This window comes from Theropithecus gelada, chromosome 17 (genome assembly GCF_003255815.1).
Source record: "Theropithecus gelada isolate Dixy chromosome 17, Tgel_1.0, whole genome shotgun sequence".
Lineage (NCBI taxonomy): Eukaryota > Metazoa > Chordata > Mammalia > Primates > Cercopithecidae > Theropithecus > Theropithecus gelada.
In genome coordinates this window covers 25,173,216-25,197,332 of record NC_037685.1, presented here as the reverse complement: position 1 = coordinate 25,197,332, position 24,117 = coordinate 25,173,216, and positions in this window count along the sequence as shown.

The window sequence follows — 24,117 nt, the reverse complement described above, 5'->3', positions numbered from 1 at the left end:
ATTAGATAAAATCTTAGAATATTGACTTATTTAGACTGCAAAACTGTTTCTTTAGACTGATGAGAATAAATTATGATATGTTTGAATCTCCACACCAATTATTGTTATAAAGAGTAAATCATGTATTAAAAGTAATTTGCATGTGAAAAAACTTTAGGTATTCTGGAAATGATAATATCATTTCCTGCCAAGTCACAAAAGAGTGACTACCTCGAGATAACCTATATTTAGAAAGAAAGGAGAATTAAGGCATATTTGAAAGTCAAATAATGGAACAGTTATAAATGAGATATTGCAAGAACTAAATAAAAAACAAAGGCTTAAGTGTTTCATGAACTATCCCTGATTTCTTAGACTAGAACCACAAATATAGTTCTAAATATACTTAAAAGTGTTAATTTACTTTGCCACTTTATATTGAGGCTTTAAAGTGAGCTCACTTTATAGTGAGGCTTAAAACCCTCATGGCTTTTGGTAAAATTCATGAAAAATCATTTTTTTTTTTTTTTGAGACAGAGTCTTGCTCTGTCAGCCAAGCTGGAGTGCAGTAATGCAATCTCAGCCCACTGCAAACTCCACCCGCCGGGTTCAAGCAATTCTCCCACCTAGCCTCCCAAGTAGCTGGGACTACAGGCACGTGCCACCACGCCAGGCTAATTTTTGTATTTTTAGTAAAGACGGGGTTTCACCATGTTGGCCAAGGTGGTCTCAAATTCCTGACCTCAAGTGATCCACCCGCCTCGGCTTCCCCAAGTGCTAAGATTACAGGTGTGAGCCACTGCTTACGGCCTGGTTTCTATTTTATATGATACTTAACAATCCACTTTAGGTTACAATGATGGAAGTAATATAAGGGAGAATTTTTAACAGCTTTATTGAGATATACTTTTTATACCATACAATTAACCAAATTAAAGTGCACAATTCTATGTTTTTATTGTATTGTTATAGCTATGCAACCGTCACTACAATTATTTTCATTCACTTCAAATTTTAAAAAAGTATAGATAGTACACATTTTATTTAGCCACTCATCATTTAATGGACATTTGGATCATTTCTTCTTTTTTGGCTATTATGAATAATTATAATTATGAATAGCTGCTCGTGTCTGTATGGACATATGCTTTCATTTTTCCTGGGACTATTTCAAGGACTAGAATTGCTAAATTGCTGAGGAATATGATAATTTTATCTTTATCATTTTGGGTAAATGCCAAAATATTTTTCAAAGATGGTTGAATCGTATTTTTCCTACCAGTAACATACGAGAGTTAAAAATTCTCCACATTCTAGCCATCATTTATTATTGTCCATCTTTTTAATTACAACCTTCCAAGTGCACAAGAAAGAGTATCTCATGTGGTTTTGTTGTGCAGTTCCCTAATGACAATGCTACCCAGTATCTTTTCGTGTGCTCTTTCTGTATCTTCTTTGCGGAAATGTTATATTTAATCAATTCTCTCTACATTCTTACTTATCACAATGTATATTATAAAAGCTTGACAATTACATGGTAATTTTAATTGATCTACAAGTCATAAATGCCATCTTTTAACAAAACATTGTATTTTACATAAATTAACGACAGAAATTTCAAAATTAAGTCAGTTATGGTACCTATTTTTCTAGTCCTTTTCATTATCATCTTTAATGACTGAAAGCATAATTTATTGATATGGTACTTCATGTGGAATATATGATGTATATGAATAATTTTCTTCAATTAATCATTTTTAAATTGACAGAATAATTGTAAATATTCATGAGGTACACTATGATATTTTGAGACATGTATATGACATATAATAATCAAATCAGGGTAATTAGCATATAAATCACCTTAAACATTTATTATTTCTTTGTGTTGGGAACATTTAAAATCCTCTCTTCCAGCTATGAGGAAATACAGTAAATCATTAACTATAGTCACCCTACAGTGCCATAGGACACTATAATTTATTCCATCAAGCTGTCATTTTGTATCTATTAACTAACCTCTCCCTTATCTGCCTCCTCCACCTCTCTTCCCAGTATCTAGTAACCACTATCCTACTCTTTACTTTGATGAGGTCTTTTTGTTTAGCTTCCATATATGAATAACAATATATGGTACTTGTCTTTCTGTGCCTGGTTTACTTCACGTAACATAACGCCTTCCAGACTCCTGAATGTTGCTAAAAATGATAGGATGTTATTCTTTTTTATGTCTCAGTCATATTCCATTGTGTATATATACTACACATTCTTTGTCCATTCATCCACTGATGGACACATAGGTTGATTCCATATCTTGGTGACTGTGAATAGTGCTGCAACAAACATGGGAGTTCACATATTTCTCTGACATTCTGATTTCATTTCCTGTGCATGTTTACTCAGCAGTGGAATTGCAGGATCATATGGTAGTGATATTTATATTTTCTATGAAAAACATCTGTATTATTTTTTATAATGGCCATACTAATTTACATCTCCACCAAACACAAAACAATAACATAAGTAAGTCCTCATCTATAAATAAAAAACTTCAATGCAAATAAATTTCCCAATCAAACCATATAGATTTGCTGAATGAATTAAAAAATAAAAACAAGACCAACTACATACTGCCTGTAAGAAACTCAGTTAACCTGTATGGACAAAAATAGATTGAAAGTGAAGAGATAGAAAAAATTATTCCATGCAAATAGAAATAAAAAGCGAGCAGGAGTAGCTACATGTATGGCATATAAAACAGACTTTAAGGCAAAGACAGTAAAAAGAGACAAAGAATGTCATTATATAATGAGAAAGAGATTCATTCAGCAAGATAATATAACAATTATAAATATATATGCATCCAACACAAGAGCACCAGATATAAAAAGTAAATATATGTAGAAGCTATATATCTATAATATATAAGCTAATATTATTAGATTTAGTGGAGAGATGAACTCCAATACAGTAATTGAAAACTTCAACACCTCATTCTCAGCATTTAAAGATAAGCATTATAAATAATCTAAAATCAACAAAGAAATATTAAATCTATTTTGCCCTGCAGACAAAATGGACCTAGCAGACATTTTTACAGGACATAACATACAACAGCTGCAGCTGCAGAATACACATTCTTCTCCTCAGCACATGGAACATTCTCCAGGACAGACCATATATTAGGCCACAAAATAACTTTCAACAGATTTTTAAAAATCAAAATTATGTCAAGTATTTTTTGACCACAATAGAAATAAAACTGCAAATCAAAAACAAAAGTAACTTTGGAAACTGTATAAGTAAGTTGAAATTAAACATTATACTCTTGAACGACCAATGGACCAATAAAGAAATTAATAAATAAATTTTAAAGATTCTTGAATCAAATGTAAAGAAATTAAACACACCAAATTCTATGAGATACAGTGAAAATAGTACTAAGAGGGAAGTTTATATGGACACAAATCAGAGAATGAAAGAAACCAGGACCTACTCTAGGGTGGAATGTTGGAGGAGGGTTAGGATTAACAAACCACCTATTGAGTACTATGGTTATTACCTGAATGAAAACATAATCTGTACACCAAACCCTCACAAAATGCAATTTACCTGTACAACAAACCTGCATGTGTACCCCTGAGCCTAAATTAAAAGTAAAAAAAAAAAAAAAGAAAGAAACATACATCAAAAAAGTAGGAAGATTTTAAAGAAACAACCTAGCAAAGCACTTCAAAAGAACTAGAAAAGTAAAAACAAAGCCCCAAATTAGTAGAATGAAGAAAATAATAAAGACCAGAGCAGAACTAAAGAAAGCAAAAGCTGAAAAACATGCAGATGATCAAACAAAAAGTTGTTTTCTTGAAAAGATAAACAAAATTGACAAATGATTGACTAGACTAAGATAGTTATAAAATAAAATCAGAGAGAAAAAGACATTGCAATTGATACTACGAAACTATAAAAGATTGTTAGAGATCATTATGAACAACTATACGCCAACAAATTGAAAAACCTAAAAGAAATGAATAAATTTCTTGACACAAAAACTACCAAGATTGAACCAGGAAGAAATAAAAATTCGGAACTGACCAATAACTGGAAACAAGATAGAACCAGCAATTAAAATTTCATTTTTCCATTTTTTATTGGATTATCATTGTATTATTGAGTTATTAAGTGTTCATGATATATGTTGGAGAATACTTCCTTATAAAATATATTAGTTAAAAATATTTATGCCACATTTTGGGTTGTAAAACACATTTTGGGTTATTTTTACCTGTCCTTGTTGCTATCATTGTCAGTAAAACATTTAAGGAAACATGGCATAAGCCAAAGCCACAAAGATTTACTCCCAAGTTTCTTGAAATAATTTTATGATGTTAGATTTTTCATTTGAATTTATAATCCATTTTGAGGCAATTCCTAAGTATTGTGTGAGGTAAGGGCTTATTTTCATTGTTTGGCGTGTATATATAAACTTGCCAAATATTTGTTAAAGATTATCCTTTCCTTATTGAATTGTCTTTATACCTTTGCTGGAAAACAACGGATCATAAATTTAAGCATTTATTTCTAAACTCTCATCTCAAATTTCCACATGTTGTGGGAAGGTCTCAGTGGGAGGTAATTGAATCATGGGGGTAGGTCTTTCCTGTGTTATTCTCTTGATAGTGAATAAGTCTCACAAGATCCGATCATTTTGTAAGGGGGAGTTTCCATGCAAAAACTCTCACTGCCTGCTGCCATCCACGTAAGATGTGACTTGCTCCTTTTGGCCTTCTACCATGATTGTGAGGCTTCCCCAGCCATGTTGAACTGTAAGTCCATTAAACCTCTTTCTTTTGTAAATTGCCCAGTCTCAGGTATGTCTTTATCAGAGTGAAAATAGACTAATACACATCCCAAAATGCATTGCTGCAAGCATTGCTACATATATATTTACGTCTTTGAAACATAAGAGAATAGGAACATACATAGAGAATTGTTACATTAATTTTCTCATTCAGAATTCCCAGGTCTCTGAATATCTGTGGATTCAAATTTCCATTGTTGTCACTTTCTCACTTTAATAAAACATTGCTTCATTTCAACTCCTTGTGCTGTTATGCTCAAATATATTAAATTTCTATGTAATATAGGCATAATACCATCATACCTAAGGTTTATGCATTTTCTGAAGTCAGTTAAGAGAAAAAACAGAAAAAAATCTAATTATATTATTTTATATTCTAGCCAGCATTTAATGTTGCCAACACAATTACTTTTTCTAATGCTGTATTTCAGCTGAATAAAAATTACTGCTTTAGGCCACTTGATATTTGCTTGAAAAGCTTTATGACATATCTGCTAATAATAAATTCTATCAACTTTTGCTTGTCTGGGAATATCACTATTTTGCCTTCATTTTGGTTAATTGTGCTAAATATTCTTGTTTGACTTTTTTTGTTTCTTTGAAGACTCTGAATATATTATTCCACTGCCTTCTGGCCTCCGCCGTTTCTGTTAAGAAATCAGTGATTTTTCTTCCTAGTGTTCATTTGTATAAAATATGTCATTTTTCTCTTACTGCTTTTGTGATACTCTGTTTGAATTTGGCTTTCAATATTTGTATTATGATGTGTCTTGATGTTGATCTCTTTATGCTTATCCAACATGGAGCTCACTGTGCTTCTTTGGATGTACAAATTAATGTTTTTTTAATCAAAATTGGAAAGTTTTAATAAATTATTTAACATTTTTCTGCTCTTTTCTCTCCTTCCTTTTTCTTCTATTATGTTTATGCTGGTGTGTTAGTAGTGTACTACATTTCTCTGAGTTCTCTGTTTTTCTTTACTATCTTTCTCTCCATCTTTCATATTGCATAATCGCTGTCAATCTGTCTTCAAACTGACTGATTCTTCTGCCAGCTCATAACTAGTGTTGAACACCTCTAGTAAATTTTTCATTTAAGTCTTTATACTTTTCAAATCTAGTTTATTTTCTTCCTTTTATAGAAATTCTCTATATTTATTGATGTTCCCTATTTAACAAGTGTTTACCTTCACACCTGCTTTTACTTCTTTGAGCATGGTTTTCTTTAGCTCTTTGAACATGCTTACAATGACTTGTTTGGCAACAGTCTTCTACTTCCAACACTTGTGCCCTGTAAAAGGTAGTTCCTAGTGCTCACTTTTGTTTACTCTCCATGGATCTCCCTTTATGTGCTTTTGTATGTCCCTAAATTTAATCTTGGAAAACGAACCACTTGAATAACATTCCGGATACTGATCCCTCCTCCCAGAGATCGATGTCTTTTTGTACACTTGTTTATATTTGGTGAATTGGCTGGACTATTTCATAAAGTCTGTTACCACCAAAGAGTGCACCCACTCATGTCACTACTCAGGCTATGTAGGCTTCGCCATGTGTACGGTCACTCTGACAATTTTCCCACCTGAAGGGATGGCAATAGTTTTAACTGGGATCTCACTGACTGTGTCTTTCCTTGAGCTCCTTATTCAGAATTTAAATGGTTTTCATCAATTTGTATCACACCCAGTTAATTGTTCTCCACTAATCTCCAGATGATTGCCCTCATATTTGTGACAATACATCAACGAATAAGTTGTTCCACCATCTGATTCAATTAAACTTATGCTTCTTTGCAGCACCTGTCTTTATAGCCAGCCTTTGATGTTCTTCTGATCATAAGAGGGCTCTTTTTAGTTATCTCCTCTGTGGGTTTTATTGTTGTTGTTAAAGTTTTAGTTATTCCACCATTTTATATAAAGACCTATGTAACTCATTGGTATTACAGTTTGTCTTTCACCCTAAACAGAATCTCTGCAAAACTGCTCCAGAACATGGGTAGTGATGGCAGCTGCTTCTTATGGAGTAACAACAGTCCTTTATATCTAGGGATGGCAATAGATTCTGTTCTTTACAGCTTGTTTCTCTGGTGTAGAAAACTCTGTCCTATGAGAGATCTGGTTGAAATGTGATCAGGGCCTACTATGTCTCTGTTATCACACTTGAAGGAAAGCTTCCTTCCCATTAGGGGTATCTGGGGAGGAGGAAAGCCATACTTGTCTTAGCCACTTTTGTCTCATAAAGACAATATTCAACAAGGAGATTAGGTAGACGAGAAATACTGATGGCCTGCTCCTCCTGGAGAAATACCATACTACTAAACCAAGAGCTAGAGAGAGCCACAAAATATTATTGTTCTTACCAATATTTAGAGGTCACTATAGAGTAAATGTTTCTTCATTCAATAAATTGTGTTAGCTAAGTTACTTTTTATATAATTTTCTTCAGTTACCTTTTTTGGAGAGGGTCCTCAGAGATTCTCCCACATCATTCTGTAAGTACTTCTCTGGCATAATTTTTTAAATGCACATGACATGTCAAAAGAAGAAATATCCTACATGAAATGAAAGTCAAAATAACATCAATAGGTCATGAAATGTACAAATTATGCTGTAAATATTGGAGCACCTGTCTTTATAGCCAGCCTTTGATGATTTCTGACCATAAGAGGGTATTTTCATTTAAAATGGTATTAGCAGTTTATTTTTCAAATATAAAATATATTTTATGTTTCTAATCACTTTCTGGATACAAAGTATTAGATCATTGTGTCTAATTGTTATGTGCAATTGTATAATTATTTTGCCATTTTCCTTTAAAACTATTTCATTGATATCAAAATACCTTAGAACAGTACTATTCAATATAACTCTGTGCAGTGTAATATTTTGTCTTCCTTGTCCAACATGGTATCCACTAAGTACAAATACTCATTGAGTACTTGAAGAAGTAGTTGGTAAAACTGAGAAAATTAATTTTAATATCCTAAAATTTTAATTTACCAGCCACATATGGCTAGTGGGTAAAGCATTAGACGTCATAGCCTGAGACTATGCAAGAGAGCATAACTTCAGGTATAAGATTATTTGGAAAAATCTGGATGCTCTACAATTCTGTAATTATGTAGCTCCACAAAGTATTATGGCTCTTGGTTATTATCAACTTACACTGTCAAATCAGAGAAGATCTGTGAACTACTTTAATGTGCTTTCTTTCAGTCAAAGAAAAGGCAAAAATGATGAACTATAAGTTCAGTTGCAGCATTCAACTGTGAAGATTAAAATGCTTTGTGATTTTTAGAATAAATATTGTATTTATATATTTACTATTATAATTACATAATTAACAAAAACATGAATGATAAAATATTAAAGACATTAAGGAGGTATTAATACTATTGATACTCTAATATATTTAGTTAATATTGTCTAATTTTATTCATTTTTTTCTAATAATTTTTGTCTCAATTAAAAATTTACAACATTGAGGTTCTGAGGCTTTCGAGGGTGTGTTTACACAAATCCTTAATAGACTGTGGTCTCTTAAATAAAAGACATTACGTATTATGCAGAATTTTATTCCCTTAATGCCTGGAATCATGCTTTGTTCAAAATAAACATTCAATAAATTGTATTTCTCAATTTATTAATGTGAATACCTATAGCCATATACTCTTAATAAACAAGTATGTTTAGCAGCTATAAATCTGATACACGATGTGTACTGAGTGTTTAGGAAAAACAAATGTCTTTTCTTAGTATTTCTTTAGAAACAGACCATTTGCTACACTTAAAAAATATATTTTCCCCTCAAGCTAGTAACAGCATCTGCAGTAAGAACTCAGATCCTCTATGGTATCCTGCACAACAACGATGGGAAGGGTGTAATAGTAGCCTTGGTCAAAAGAAATGTAATGAGCATTTCCGAGCAAGTGCTTTTCTCAGCAGGATGGCCACATAATTATGAGAAAATATGACAAGCTTACAGTTATGGTACAGTTTATCTGAAACTTCCTATTATCGACCGTGTGTTCTAAACAACTATATTTGTCAGACAGAAGTGAATATTACAAACTAAATAAAAGGAGGGAAAAGATAGTAAAAATGAAGTGGGCATGCTGAGTCTGTACCTGCTTATAACATTTCTCAAAATCAACTAACACCTTTTAATGTTTAATATTGAATCTCTCAATACTATAATAAAACAAAGGTAAAATATATAGTATAGGAACATGACCTGCATGATGTCTGTTTTTGTTTTTTTACAAGCACACATAAAATGTCCTAATACCATTGTGTACAACAACTTTTTCTCTATAATATTTTATCATAGTGAAATAATTTGTTCAGCAAGGAAGAATAATCAGGGACTATAATTTTCTCTTACCTTCAACATGTATTTATAAATGTTTAGTGTAAAATTATTATCAATTGTTCTATGGCAAAGTTCTAAAAGCTATATGGGTGGGGATCATGAATATTTTCAAGAATATATGGAGAGTCAGCCTGTTCCTGTTTAAAAAAGATTACAAGCCTAGGAACCCAGAGTCAAGAGAAAGCAACAAAGCATGTAATATCTTGGGTACATCACAAAGGAAGGGAGCTTCAGCTATATAAATGAAGGTAGGAGTTGGATCAAAAAGGGCATTATGGTGTTCTTGAAGACACTTGAAGTTCACACCAATGGCAATGGGAGCTATTCAACAAATTTACACAAGATTCTGGAATGCTCTTATTTGTGTTATAGGAAGATCAGTCTGTCAGTTTGAAACTGCGCCAACTGTTCCACATACCTTATGTGTACAGTTTGCTAAACGAACATAGAAGTTGACCTTCCCAGTCTTAAAACTTGAGAAACTTACATTTGTGTTATCCAAGTTCCTTTCTCCAGAAATCAATCATCAGGCTTCTCAGACAGTATCAAAGAAGTGAAACCTACAGATCACTTCATCCATACAATGAGATGCCAGATCCCTCACCTGTCATGATTGCTTAACTGATCACCTGCTTCCTATGGACCAACTTCTCTTCCCTACTTCTCCCTAATTCCTGTTTTCTCACACAGAGCTACATTTCTTCTTTGCTACTGTATGTAAACCCCAAATTTTAGTCAGTTGAGGAGACAAATTTGAACCAAATCTGTTCTCTTTGGCTGCGGCATCCAAATAAAGCCTTCTTCCCTGACCATACTTTCTGTTGCATTGATTGACTTTCTGTGCTGTGAGCAATGGGAACTAGTCCAAATTCCTAGTGTTTCAGCAACAAACTGTGTGACATTTAGCGAGACAGGTAATTCTGTTTGAGGCGGGAAAGTTTTTGGCAGAAGAAACTTTTACATTGAAACTAATGATTATTAATATTTGACCTGAAATAGCTAATAGCTATTTGGATATAATGCTCAAAATTGATTATTTCAACATTCAAAATTTGGTTTGTAGATTGATGGCTATCTTTTCATACATATTTATTTATTTATCTAAAGTCTATATATATGTATAATACAAATAACCAAAATTTATTTTGCAGATTTCTTTGTTTTAAAATGTTGCTTTTGATTTTTTTTGTGTGTGTGTGTATATTATTTATTTATTTATTTTTGAGACGGAGTCTCACTCTGTCACCCAGGCTGAGTGCAGTGGCACGATCTGGGCTCATTGCAAACTCTGCCTCCCAGGTTCAAGCAATTCTATTACCTCAGCCTCCCAAATAGCTGGGATTACAGGTGCTCACCACCACACATGGCTAATTGGTGTATTTTTAGTAGAGACAGAGTTGCCAGGCTGGTCTCAAACTCCAGACCGCAGATTTTCCACCACCTCAGCCTCTCAAAGTGATGGGATTACAGGTGTGCGCCAACGTGCCTGGTCACTTCTGATTTTAAAGAGAGTGAAAGAGGGAGTAAAAAGAAAAAAGAGAGTGACAGAGATGGGGAGAAAAGGGGGATAGAAAGGGGAAATAGGGAGAAGAGAGGAAGAACAAGAAAGAGACGAGTTAGAGGTACCTCTTCTGATTTATTCACCATTTTCAATGAGTACCATATTTCTGATAAATGTGAATTCAACAAAAAAAAGGGGCCCATCTAAAAGTTATAAACAGCATGTAATAAAATGTACAGATTAAAAATCGATAAAGAAAAAAAAGAATAGAATAGTGAGTTCACAAAACCTAGTTATTGGAACAAAATGGATGAAAAACAAGACGAATGTCATTAATGTGGAAATAATAATCCATTAAAAACTCATGTGAGATTGTAAGTTGGGAGGTCTGAATTATGTAGCGTGGTAGTGAGAACCTGGGAAGAGATGAATCATTCATTGAAGATGTAGCTATTAAGGTGTAGGAGAAATTATGCCTGTCAGTTTTTCAATTGTTACTTCATCTTTCAAATACTGTAATCAGATACTGTGAACACACTCTAGGAGCCCACTTCAACAGTTTCCTCCCGTTGAGTGTAGGCATAATCTATAACTTGTTTTTAACTAATATAACATATATCGAATCAATGTAAGAGCATATTTTAGAATATACATTTTATGAATATTTTGTGTATACATAAATTCTGCTTCTCTAGTTAAACCCTGATTGATAACATCAGAACACCTAGCAAGATCTATTTCTCACCCCTAGTTTTGCTAAAAGAAGAGAAATATTGAAAATGACAACATTTTGTGTGGGTATTAGTTCAATAGGACAAAACAAATCTTTAATTTTGTGCATGACTATTGTACCACAAATAGCTGTTTCCATGCCTCATGCCCTAAAGATGTGTCACTTGTCAAGACCCATTCATGAACATATTTTCCAACACAGCCTTTAACTTTAGGGAACAGACCTTTGAGAAAACAAATAAGATAAATAAAAATAATAACATGTTCATAATTTATTAATTTCATATTGCACCATTACTTCTCTGTAGTTGACCTAAGTCAACTTTAAGACAACTGTAGGTTGGCTTAGGACAACTATAGAGAAGGTCAGTCTTACGTTTTGACTTTCAGAAAAGCATGTTTTCATTTCATTCAATTTTATTGATAATACATTTTAATTACTGATCATATTTATTTGCTTTATTGCAAAGAAAATCATCTTTACAATTGAATTATATCTCATTTTCCAAATACGATTGTTTTTTCTATAAATGTATCTTTTGCACTATAGATAGCAAATATAATTCTATTTCTATAAAATCAAATATTGTAAAAGATTTAATGCTAATTACCTTATCAGCTGCTAAAAATTATACATTAAAAACTGTTACAGTATCCTTTCTTTTGGAGACTCTTTCATGTTAATTTTTTCCTGTCTTTTTTTTTTCATTTTGAGATCTTACTCTGTAGCCCAAGCTGGAGTGCAATGGTATGATCATAGCTCACTGCAACCTAATCTCCTGGGATCAAGCGATCCTCCCACCTCAGCCTCTCGAGTAGCTGGGACTACAGGTCTACATCACCATAGCTTGCTAATTTTTGTATTTTTTGAAGAGATGGAGTCTTGCCATGTTGCCCAGACTGGTCTCAAACTCCAGGGTTCAAGTGATCCACCTAACTCAGCTCCCAAAGTGCTGGGATTACAGGTGTAAGCCAACAAGCCTGGCCTAATTTTTCAGTCTACATGTGACTATGATGATATTAGAAAATGATTACTTTATTTGCATAATAATAATTGTGGAGGAAACAATACGTAATACAAGGCATAAATTAGAGAAAGTCTAAGAAAAACAGCATATTTTCATTAATTAGAATTACACTAACACCATAATGTAATGACTTGTGCTAACTTTCTTATTTTGCTATCAAAATATTGCAACTTTTTTCTTATCTGCATAATTTAAGCCCTTTTGTTAATTTTGACTGTCATCTATTGGCTTTACTCTCTGTAAGTCTAGAAATACACACACACACACACACACACACACAGAAATTTTAATTGTCAATACTCTAATAACATAGAGAATTTCTTACATTGTTTAATAAATCATGAAAAATAAATCTCATAATAAGTAAAATATGATTGTTTAAAACTGTTACTCAAATACTTAACATCTCTATTTTTATTCTTAAGATGTTACCTTAATATATGCTATTGTTAAAAGTAAATTGATTTATCATTCCCTTGAAGAAACACAGTGTTATAATACAGATATTCTTGGAATATAAAATAGGTACTTTTTATTATCGAAAATAAACATATTGTAGAAAATTGTACCAATTTTTTTTTACTGGTTTATATTTGTTGTTGTTCTTTAAAGCAATGCGATTTCAAGCTCTGTTCAGGGATTACTTCCAGCAACAGTTTTAGCTGTGTTATTCCAATAGGACTTCCTTGGAAGTCAAAGCTGTTTCTTTCTAATTCCCCCATGGAGTCTATGGCACACAAGGTGAGCTCCATAATCTGCTATAAAGCAATATTGTAAAAATGATGTTTACCTGCATACACTTTTTATGGTCATTTGGATGTTTTGATTCTGCAGGAAACCCATTTCCCTTTTACCCTGGGACCGTTTTTCATCATGGTTAAACAAAGGTTTGCTCAGTAGCACAGATGAGATAAAAGGATTTGCTGGGCCTCTATCACATCAGGCAGGCGATGACAGATCCCAATCTATTTCAGTAACAAACTTCAGACTAGCCACAGGTGATTTCCTTACCCTGCTAAATGGCTCAGCAGACATTATGTTTCCCACAACAGCAATCTCTGGTTTATTACTTAGCTCCATGACAGAAAAACAAGTAAAACTTCACAGATTTTAAAATATGAACAGACACAAAGAAAAGGGAATTCATACAGTTCTCTTGAATTTTCAAAAAGTGTTTCAACAAGCATACTAAACTATATTAAGTTGGCTTACTCGGCTATATCATACAAACAGATAGGGATAGATTAATGATCGGTAGGTAGATCTATACATACATATATCAGTCTATAAATAGGTGAGATATACATAGATACCTAGATGCAAAGTAATATGTATTCATGCAGGCACAGTTAGGAAGATGCATTTTTAAACTTTATTAAAATATTAATTCATCTACTCCACACATACCAAACATTCCATAAAAAAGAGAGTATGTTTTAAAATATAAATTGACGTGGGATTAAATAAGTTATTTGTGCCTTCAAGCTTCAAAGAGAACATAAAAGAGATTATTATATTTCAGAATTCAGTAATCATCATCACAATAAAACTTCCTTAGACTCACAATGTGCAGGGCACATTTCTGTGTTCTTTGTATGTATTCCAGCATTTACTCTGCTGCACACCTCTCTGAGGTAGAAGCAAAAGCTAGAGATATTAATGAAGCTGCTAAAGGTCACAGAGCTACACTTATGTGATTTGTAATAACATATCATTTTATTTCCTTGTGGAAAAAAACATCATTCATTACTTACATCTTTGAAGCTCCCTGGCTGTATTGCTTACCATTTTATTTTGGTTTGGTTTTTTGAGACAGTCTTCCTCTTTCGCCCAGGCTGGAGTGCAGTGGGGCCATCTTGTCTCACTGCAACTGTGTCCAGAATCGGTGGGTTCTTGGTCAGGCTGACTTCAAAAATGAAGTCGCAGACCATCGCGGTGAGTGTTACAGCTCTTAAAGATGGTGTGCCCGGAATTGTTCCTTCAGATGTTCAGACGTGTCTGCAATTTCTTTCTTCTGGTGGGTTTGTGGTCTCCCTGACTTCAGGAGTAAAGCTGCAGACCTTCGTGGTGAGTGTTTCAGCTCTTAAAGTGTCGCCTCTGGAGTTGTTCCTTCTTCCCGGTGGGTTCATGGTCTCGCAGGCTTCACGAGTGAAGCTGCAGACCTCCCCGGTGAGTGTTACAGCTCATAAAGGCGGCATGGACCCAAAGAGTGAGCAGCAGCAAGATTTACTATAAACAGTGAAAGAACAAACCTTCCACAGCGTGTAAGAGAACCCCAGCAGATTTCCCCTGGGTGGTTCGGGCACCCTGCTTTTATTGCGTTATCTGACCTCACCCACATCGTGCTGATTGGTCCATTTTACTGAGTGCTTATTGGTCCATTTTATTTTTTTAGTCCATTTTACAGAGAGCTGATTGGTCCATTTTGACAGAGTGCTGATTGGTGCATTTACAATCCTTTAGCTAGACACAGAGTGCTACACAGAAACTTCTCCAAATTCCCACTAGGTTAGCTAGATACAGACTACTGATTGGTGTATTTACAAACCCTGAGCTAGACACAGAGTGCTGACTGGTGTATTTATAAACGAGCTAGACACAGGGTGTTGATTGGTGTATATACAATCCCTTAGCTAGCCATAAAGGTTCTCCAAGTCCCCACTGGACCCAGGAGCTCAGCTGGCTTCACCTAGTGGATCTGGCACCAGGGCAGCAGGTGCAGCTGCCCACTAGTCCCACAGTTTACACTCGCACTCCTCCGCCCTTTGGCGATTGATGGGACCGGGAGCAGCGGAGCAGGGGGCAGCTGCTGGCCCGGGTGCTAAGCCCCTCACTGCCCGGGACTGGTGGCACCGGACAGCCTTTCCAAGTGCGGGGCCACTGAGCCCACGCCCACCTGGAACTCGAGCTGGTCTGCAAGTGCGATGCGCAGCCCTGGTTCCCGCTTGCACCTCTCCCTCCACACCTCCTCGCAAGCAGAGGGAGCCGGCTTCGGCCTTGGTCACCCAGAGTGGGGCTCCCACAGTGCCATGGCAGGCTGAAGGGCTCCTCAAGGGCTGCCAGAGTGGACGCCGAGGCTGAAGGGCTCCTCAAGCTCCGCCAGAGTGGACACCGAGGCCGACGAGGCACCGAGAGCGAGGGCTGCTAGCATGTTGTCACCTCTCACAACCTCCGCCTCTCAGATTCAAGTGATTCTCCTGCCTCAGCCTCGCGAGTAGCTGGGAATACAGGTGCACACCGCCACTCCCAGCTAATTTTTGTACTTTTAGTAGCAGTGGGGTTTCACCGTGTTGGCCAGGCTAGTCTCAAACTCCTGACCTCAAGTGATCCGCCTGCCTCAGCCTCACAAAATGCTGGGATTACAGGCATGAGCCATCAGGCCTGGCCTGCTTACCTTTTTAAAACGTTTTTTAGATAGTAATTTTTGTTTGTTTTGTTTAATTGCTGGACATCCAGAAACTAGAAAAGTCCTCTGGCAAATAGCAAATGATCAGTAGGTATTTGCTATTTTAATGATTTGTATATAAAGACAAATTACTTTTTTTTCTATTTACCAAAGAAGTTTATTTAGTGATTTTTAGGAATGTTTATTTTTATTTCTGTTTTTCTAACTTTTATTTAAGGTTACATAGTACATGTGCAGGCTCATTATACAGGCAAATTGTATATCACAGGAGTTTGCTGTACATATTATTTCATAGTAATAAGCATAGTATTGATAGGTAGTTTTTTTCAATCCTCTCCGTCTTCCTACTCTCCACCTTGAATTATGCCCTGGTGTCTTTCAGGCCCTTCTTTATGTCCATGTGTTCTCAATGTTTGTTTAGCACCTACTAAGTGAGAACATGTGGTATTTGGTTTTCTTTTCCTGCATTAGTTAGTTCACTTGAAATAATGGCCTCCAGTTGCATCCATGATGCTGCAAAAGACACAATCTCATTATTTGTTATGACTGTGTTGTATTCTACAGTGCATGTGTATGTTTTGTTTATCCATTATACCATTAATGGGCATAGAAGTTGATTCTATGTCTTTTCTGTTGTGAACAGTGCTGTGAGTAACATAAGGACGTATGGGACCTTATGATAGAACGATTTATATTCCTTTGGAAATAAACCAATAATGGGGTTCCTGGGTCTAATTAGTTTCCAAATTCTTATATTGCTTGTAGCAATATAAAATTTTTGTCTCAATTTCTGTCCATTAAATTCTAAGTGGTGATGTATAATCAAGTACATTTGAGAAACACAGTTTAAGAACATTTAAATATATATCTTTATTACAGGAATTATCTGAGTTCTTCAATTGCTAACACATATTTATTGTTATTCACGAAGGGTCATGCAATTTCCAAACATACTGGAGGTTTGAATTAAACAAAACTTCCTTTGATGTCTTAATGAAAAATTTTAACATCCTAATAAAACAATATGCATTAGTTTTGTAATTTTAGAAACTATTTTAATAAGTACTGGGAAAAAGGTATAAAGCACCGTTAAGAGAATTGTCCTCTGTGCCTTAACTTTGCCAAAGTTATAGCTACAGATTAATTATGCAAAGCCAAGCAAGATACTCATTTGGTATCTAGATACCAGAAGGAATATGGGCCAATATAAAGAACCAGTAGAAAAAAAATGCATCAGTATAATGACAAAAAATAAATCCGAGGTTACTTTTTCCTAAAAAGCACATTAAATATATTTTATCATGTCTCACTTTCGAAGATGGTGAGATTAATTCTATCATTCAGCCCTTGCATATATCTAAGTGATAGTGAAAAAAGGTAACCTGAACACAAGGCACATGCTGTGACAATACCAAGGAAAATGACATATAATAATGAAAACGCATATTAGGAGTTGTTTATTTATTAAGGCATTCATCCATTCAATTATTTATCTAATGAATTTGTTTGGGTTATCTGTTATTGCCCAACTTCTGCAATTATATATACATAATTATTATATATAATTATATACGATATTATATATAACTATATACGATTATTATATATAATTATACACATTACATCTGCAATGATATATATGAGAGAGATATATACATATCTACATATACATATACATATACATTTACATATACATATATAATGAAACACCGGAAAAGTTTGTTCACCCAGGCTGGAGTGTAGTGGCACCATCACAAGTAACTGCAGCCCCTGAGCCTTCTGGGGTCAGTGATCCTCCCACCTCAGTCTCCCAAGTAGCTTGGACTACAGGCATCATCACGACGCCAGGTTAGTTTTTCGTATTTTTTGTAGAGATGGGGTTTTACCATGTTGCCCAGGCTGGTCTCATACTCCTGTGCTCAAGCGATTTATCTGCCTTGTCTCCCAAAGTTCTGGGACACCAGGCCTGCACCAACATGCCTGGCTAATTTTTTTGTTGTTGTTGTTTTTGGTAGAGTTGACATGTCACTATGTTGCCCGGGATGGCCTCGAACTCTGAGGCTCAAGTGATTCTTCCTCCTTGGCCCCTCAAAGTGTTGGGATAACAGGCATGAGACACTGCACTGGGCCAAGATTAATCTTACAATTAACAGTTATTATTGATCACACTTCCACTCATTACTATCTTTACTATTAGTGATAATTAAAATAGTGAATACCTTTTACTCAGTACTTACTAAATTAAATCCTCTCTAAGGAAGTGCATCGTAATTGTTGAGCATCATAAAGGTTGAGCATCACAAAGGCTGAGTACTCTGAAGTCAGTCCCAGTACTGGATTCATACATGCATTTTATTATTAGCTGTACAGGTTTTGGCAAATTACTTCACTTACCACCCCTGTGTTTTGTCTTCTATTAAATGAGAATGACAAAATTCTTTCAAGAAATAAATGAGATAAAACATTTACATTTCTTTTTTTTTTTTTTTTTTTTTGAGATGGAGTTTCACTCTTTTTGCCCAGGCTGGAGTGCAGTGGCGCAGTCTCAGCTCACTGCAACCTCCGCCTCCCCATTTCAAGCGATTCTCCTGCCTCGAACTCCCAAGTAGCTGGGATTACAGGTGCCCACGACCACATCTGGCTGATGTTTGCATTTTTAGTAGAGATGGGGTTTCGCCATGTTGGCCAGGCTGGTCTCGAGCTCCTGACCTCAGGTGATCCGCCTGCCTCAGCCTCCCAAAGATTACAGGTGCGAGCCACCGTACCTGGCCTAAACATTTACATTTTTGAAATTAATAACTGAAAAAAATGCAACAGATGTTAGGTATTATTATCTATATTAGTGGTCTTCACATTTTTGTTGATATACACTCCAAAAAACTTATTAAAATATTTCCTTTTTGTTAGTTTTTTAAACTGGCATCTAAATTTTTATCATATATGTGAATAGAGAAAAAAATTTAAATTTCTGGCATATTAGAAATAGTAGCATTACAAATTTTAAAAATGGAGGCTAAGGGTATGTTATGTCAATGAAATGCCAAGCAACTTGATACTCTCCATTATCATTAGAACAATAAACAAGCTCTTCTTTAACTTTCTTAAATATTTCCCATCGCTTTATTTCCTTAATATCATATTTCAATTTCACTAGCTTTAAAAAGTTGTTTCCTAATGTATTATATGTTTTGTGCTCAAGTAAACACCCTCATAATTTATTGCAACAGTTAGAAAGGATTTTGAAGGGCCTCGTGGCGCAACGGTAGCATATCCGATTCCAGAAAGGATTTTGAAACCATAAAAATATTTTTAAGTATGAGTTATCACTATATTCCTTATAAGCGAAAGTAGCTCAGAACTACATATATTACACATTTTATAAATATTAGTCATGAAAAGTAAAGTTGTATTAGAAACAATAATAATGGAACTTTTTTGGTTAGTTTGTGAATACTAAGATGGCTTATCTCTAAAGTTAAACATCGTTTAGCATTAATACTCTTCTTAGTTTGCCTTTTTCTAAGTGTAAGTACTGACAAAACTTATTTATATAAGTGGATAGAAACAGAAGAAGTTTGAGCATAGCCATCCCATTCAGTCTTTGAATTCCAAAGTTACATACCAAAAATGATATAGTAATTTATTATTAGAGTGCATGCCTCTTAAACTTTTAATTAAAAACTCAAAATAAGGACACTTTCAATTGTGCTGAAACAAACAATAAATGAACCCCCCCCAACTTTTATGAGATAATCTGTTACCCAATCATGAGTGTGCTTTTTCTCTATATCTATATAATAATTTTGATAGTTCTTTAAGTTTAACTCCACAGAGCAGGTCAGCATACTGAGATGAGAGAAATTCTATGAGAGTAAAGTCAGGTAGAGGCTGCAATTTATGACAAATCAGTTTTGAAAGGAGAACCCACAGGAGCATCTCTGGCAGATAACTATTAGGAATGAGTATATGGAATTCAAAGTTGTATTTGGAAAGTATTTAATAACACTTTCCATACTCAAAGGCTTACGTACAATTTTTTCATGTATCAGAGGAGCAAAAACATCTCATTTTGAAGCTAGCAATCATCTTTTCATCCTCAGAACAATTCTGTAAATAGATAATATTATGTCCATATTTATAGATAAAGAAATAATAGCTATGGATATTAGGTAATTTGCCAAGGTCATATAACTAAGAAGTTGTGAGTGGGGATCTCTGCCAAGGTAGTGTGTGACTTTAGGACTTACACTTATATTACCTCGTATGCTAGCACAAAATGTACCAGAGGCACTATATTAAGAGTCACAGTTAAAAGTACACTTACAGAATTTTGAATGAGATTAAATTTGCTAGGAAGAAGACCATTGTGAAAGATAATATGTATAACAAAAAAAGTGAAATACCGTATCTCATGGATTATAATATCTAAATTACCTCACATTTTTAACACTTCTAAAATCTTGATGCATTTTGCAAGTCATGAATAACACAGTCTAATTTGCAGGGGTTATTCTTTTTAATGATGCATAAGGCATACATTTTTTTCAATCGATGACATAGAGTCTAAAATAAATTTTTTTCCACATCTATTGAGATCATCATATGGCTTTCATTTTTAATTATATTCATGTGCTGAATCACATTTATCTATTAGCATATGTTTAACCAAACTTGCTTCCCAGGAACAAAATCTATTTGATCATAACAAATTAACATTTTTTTGATGATTTTTTTTTACTTTATTTATTTTACTTTTTAAAATTATACTTTATGTTCTAGGGTACATGTGCACAACGTGCAGGTTTGTTACATATGTATACATGTGCCATGTTAGTGTGCTGCACCCATTAACTCATCATTTACATTAGGTATATCTCCCAGTGCTATCCCTCCCCCCTCCCCCACCCCACAACAGACCCTGGTGTGTGACATTCCCCTTCCTGTGTCCAAGTGTTCTCATTGTTCAATTCCCATCTATGAGTGAGAACATGTGGTGTTTTGTTTTCTGTTCTTGCGATAGTTCGCTGAGAATGATGGTTTCCAGCTGCATCCATGTCCCTCCAAGGTACATGAAATCATCCTTTTTTATGGCTGCATAGTATTCCATGGTACGTATGTGACACATTTTCTTAATGCAGTCTGTCACTGACGGACATTTGGGTTGGTTCCAAGTCTTTGCTATTGTGAATAGTGCTGCAATAAACATATGTGTGCAGGTATTTTTATAGCAGCATGATTTATAATCCTTTGGGTATATTCCCAGTAATGGGATGGCTGGATCAAATGGTATTTCTAGTTCTAGATACTTGAGGAATCGCCACACTGTCTTCCACAATGGTTGAACTAGTTTACAGTCCCACCAACAGTGTAAAAGTGTTCCTAGAGGAAGTCAAATTGTCCCTCTTTGCAGATGATATGATTGTATATTTAGAAAACCCCATCGTCTCAGCCCAAAATCTCCTTAAGCTGATAAGCAATTTCAGCAAAGTCTCAGGATACAAAATCAATGTGCAAAAATCACAAGCATTCTTATACACCAATAACAGACTAACAGAGAGTCAAATCATGAATGAGCTTCCATTCACAACTGCTTCAAAGAGAATAAAATACCTAGGAATCCAACTTACAAGGGATGTGAAGGACCTCTCCAAGGAGAACTACAAACCACTGCTCAATGAAATAAAGGAGGACAAAAACAAATGGAAAAACATTCCATGCTCATGGATAGGAAGAATCAATATCGTGAAAGTGGCCATACTGCCCAAGGTAATTTATAGGGTTCAATGTCATCCCCATTAAGCTACCAATGACTTTCTTCACAGAATTAGAAAAAACTACTTTAAAGTCCATATGGAACCAAAAAAGAGCCTGCATTGGCAAGACAATTCTAAGCCAAAAGAACAAAGCTGGAGGCATCACGCTACCTGACTCCAAACTATACTACAAGGCTACAGTAACCAAAACAGCATGGTACTGATACCAAAACAGAGATATAGACCAATGGAACAGAACAGAGCCCTCAGAAATAATACCATACATCTACAATGATCTGATCTTTGACAAACCTGAGAGAAACAAGAAATGGGGAAAGGATTCCCTATTTAATAAATGGTGCTGGAAAAACTGGCTAGCCATAAGTAGAAAGCTGAAACTGGATCCCTTCCTTACACTTTATACAAAAATTAATTCAAGATGGATTAGAGACTTAAATGTTAGACCTAAAACCATAAAAACCCTAGAAGAAAACTTAGGCAATACCATTCAGGATATAGGCATGGGCAAGGACTTCATGTCTAAAACACCAAAAGCAATGGCAACTAAAGCCAACATTGATAAATGGGATCTAATTAAACTAAAGAGCTTCTGCACAGCAAAAGAAGCTACCATCAGAGTGAACAGGCAACCTACAGAATGGGAGAAAAGTCTTGCAATCTACTCATCTGACAAAGGGCTAATAACCAGAACCTACAGATAACTCAAAGAAATTTACAAGAAACAAACACCACCATCAAAAAGTGGGCAAAGGATATGAACAGACACTTCTCAAAAGAAGACATTTATGCAGCCAACAGACACATGAAAAAATGCTCATCATCACTGGCCATCAAAGAAATGCAAATCAAAACCACAATGAGATACCATCTCATACCAGTCAGAATGGTGATCATTACAAAGTCAGGAAACAACAGGTGCTGGAGAGGATGTGGAGAAATACAAATGAACATTTTGATGTGCTAGCAATATTAACATTTTGAATTCTGTTTGCTAGTATTTGGTTGATAATTTCTGTGTCTGTGTTCATAAGAGATATTGGTTTGTAACTTATTTTTTAATTGTGTCTTTGTGAAGTTTGTGTATCAGGGTTACTTTGATTTTACAGAATACAGGGAGACACTATTTCAAAAATTGAGGAGCAAAAACTTGTCCCTAAGGTGGAGAAGTCTATGCTCCTCAATTTATTTGGAATAGTTTCATTAGCATTGGTACCAGTTTTTTTTGTTTGTTTGTTTTTTGTTTTTTGTTTTTTGTTTGTATGTCTGGTAGAATCCATCTGGTCTGGATCTTGTTGTTGGTGGTGGTGGTGGTAGGTTTTTTATTATTAATTCACCTTTGAAACTTATTATTGGTCTATTCATTGTTTCAATTTCTTCCTGATTCAATCTTGGGAGACTGTGTGTTTCCAGGAATTTATTCATTTCCTCTAGATTTTCTACTTTATTTGCGTAAAGGTGTTCATAATGGTCTCTGAAAATATTTTGTATTTCTGTGGGATTGGTTGTAATGTCACTTTTTTCATTTCTGATTGTGCTTATTTAGATCTTCCCTGTTTTTTTACCTTGTTAATCTAGTTACTGATCTATTAATCTTATGTATCCTTTCAAAAACTAATTTTTTTTTCTCATTGATTGTATGAATTTTTGGGGTCTCAATTTTATTCAGTTCCTTTCTGATTTTAGTATTTATTTTATTCTGCTAGGTTTGTTCTTCGTTTGTACTTGGTTTCTAATTCTTCTAGGTGTAATGTTAATTTGAGATCATCTAACTTTTTGAGATAAGCATTTAGTGCTATAAACTCTTCTCTTAACATTGCTTTTGTTTCATCCGAGAGATCTTTGAAAATTGTGGCTCTGTTTTCATCTGTTCAAAGAATTATTTGTTTTCTGCCTTAATTTTTTTATTCAAATGTCCTTTCAGTAATAAGTTGTTTAATTTCTATATAAATTGTGTGGTTTTGAAAGATCTTCTTGGTATTGATTTCTATTTTCATTCCACTATGGTCTGAAAATGTGGTTGGTATAATTTCAATGTATTAAAATTTATTGAGACTTGCTTTATGATCAAGTATGTGATCAATCTTGGAGTATGTTCCATGTATAGATGAGAAGAATGTCTATTTTGTGGTTGGTGGATGGAGTACTCCGTTGATGTTTCCTAGGTCCAATCTGTAAAGTGTTGAGTTTAAGTCCAGAATTTATTTGTTAGTTTTCTGTCTTGATGATATGTCTATTTCTGTAAATGGGGTTTTGAAGCCTTCCACTGTAATTGTGTGGCTGTCTATGTCTTTTTGTAGGTCTAGAAGTACTTGTTTTATGAATCCGGGTACTCCAACATTGAGTGCATACATATTTAGGATAGTGATGTTCCCTTGTTGAATTGAACCCTTTATCATTACGAAATGATCTTCTTTGTCCTTTTGTAACTGTTGTTGGGTTCAAGTTTGTTTTGTCTGATATAAAAATAGT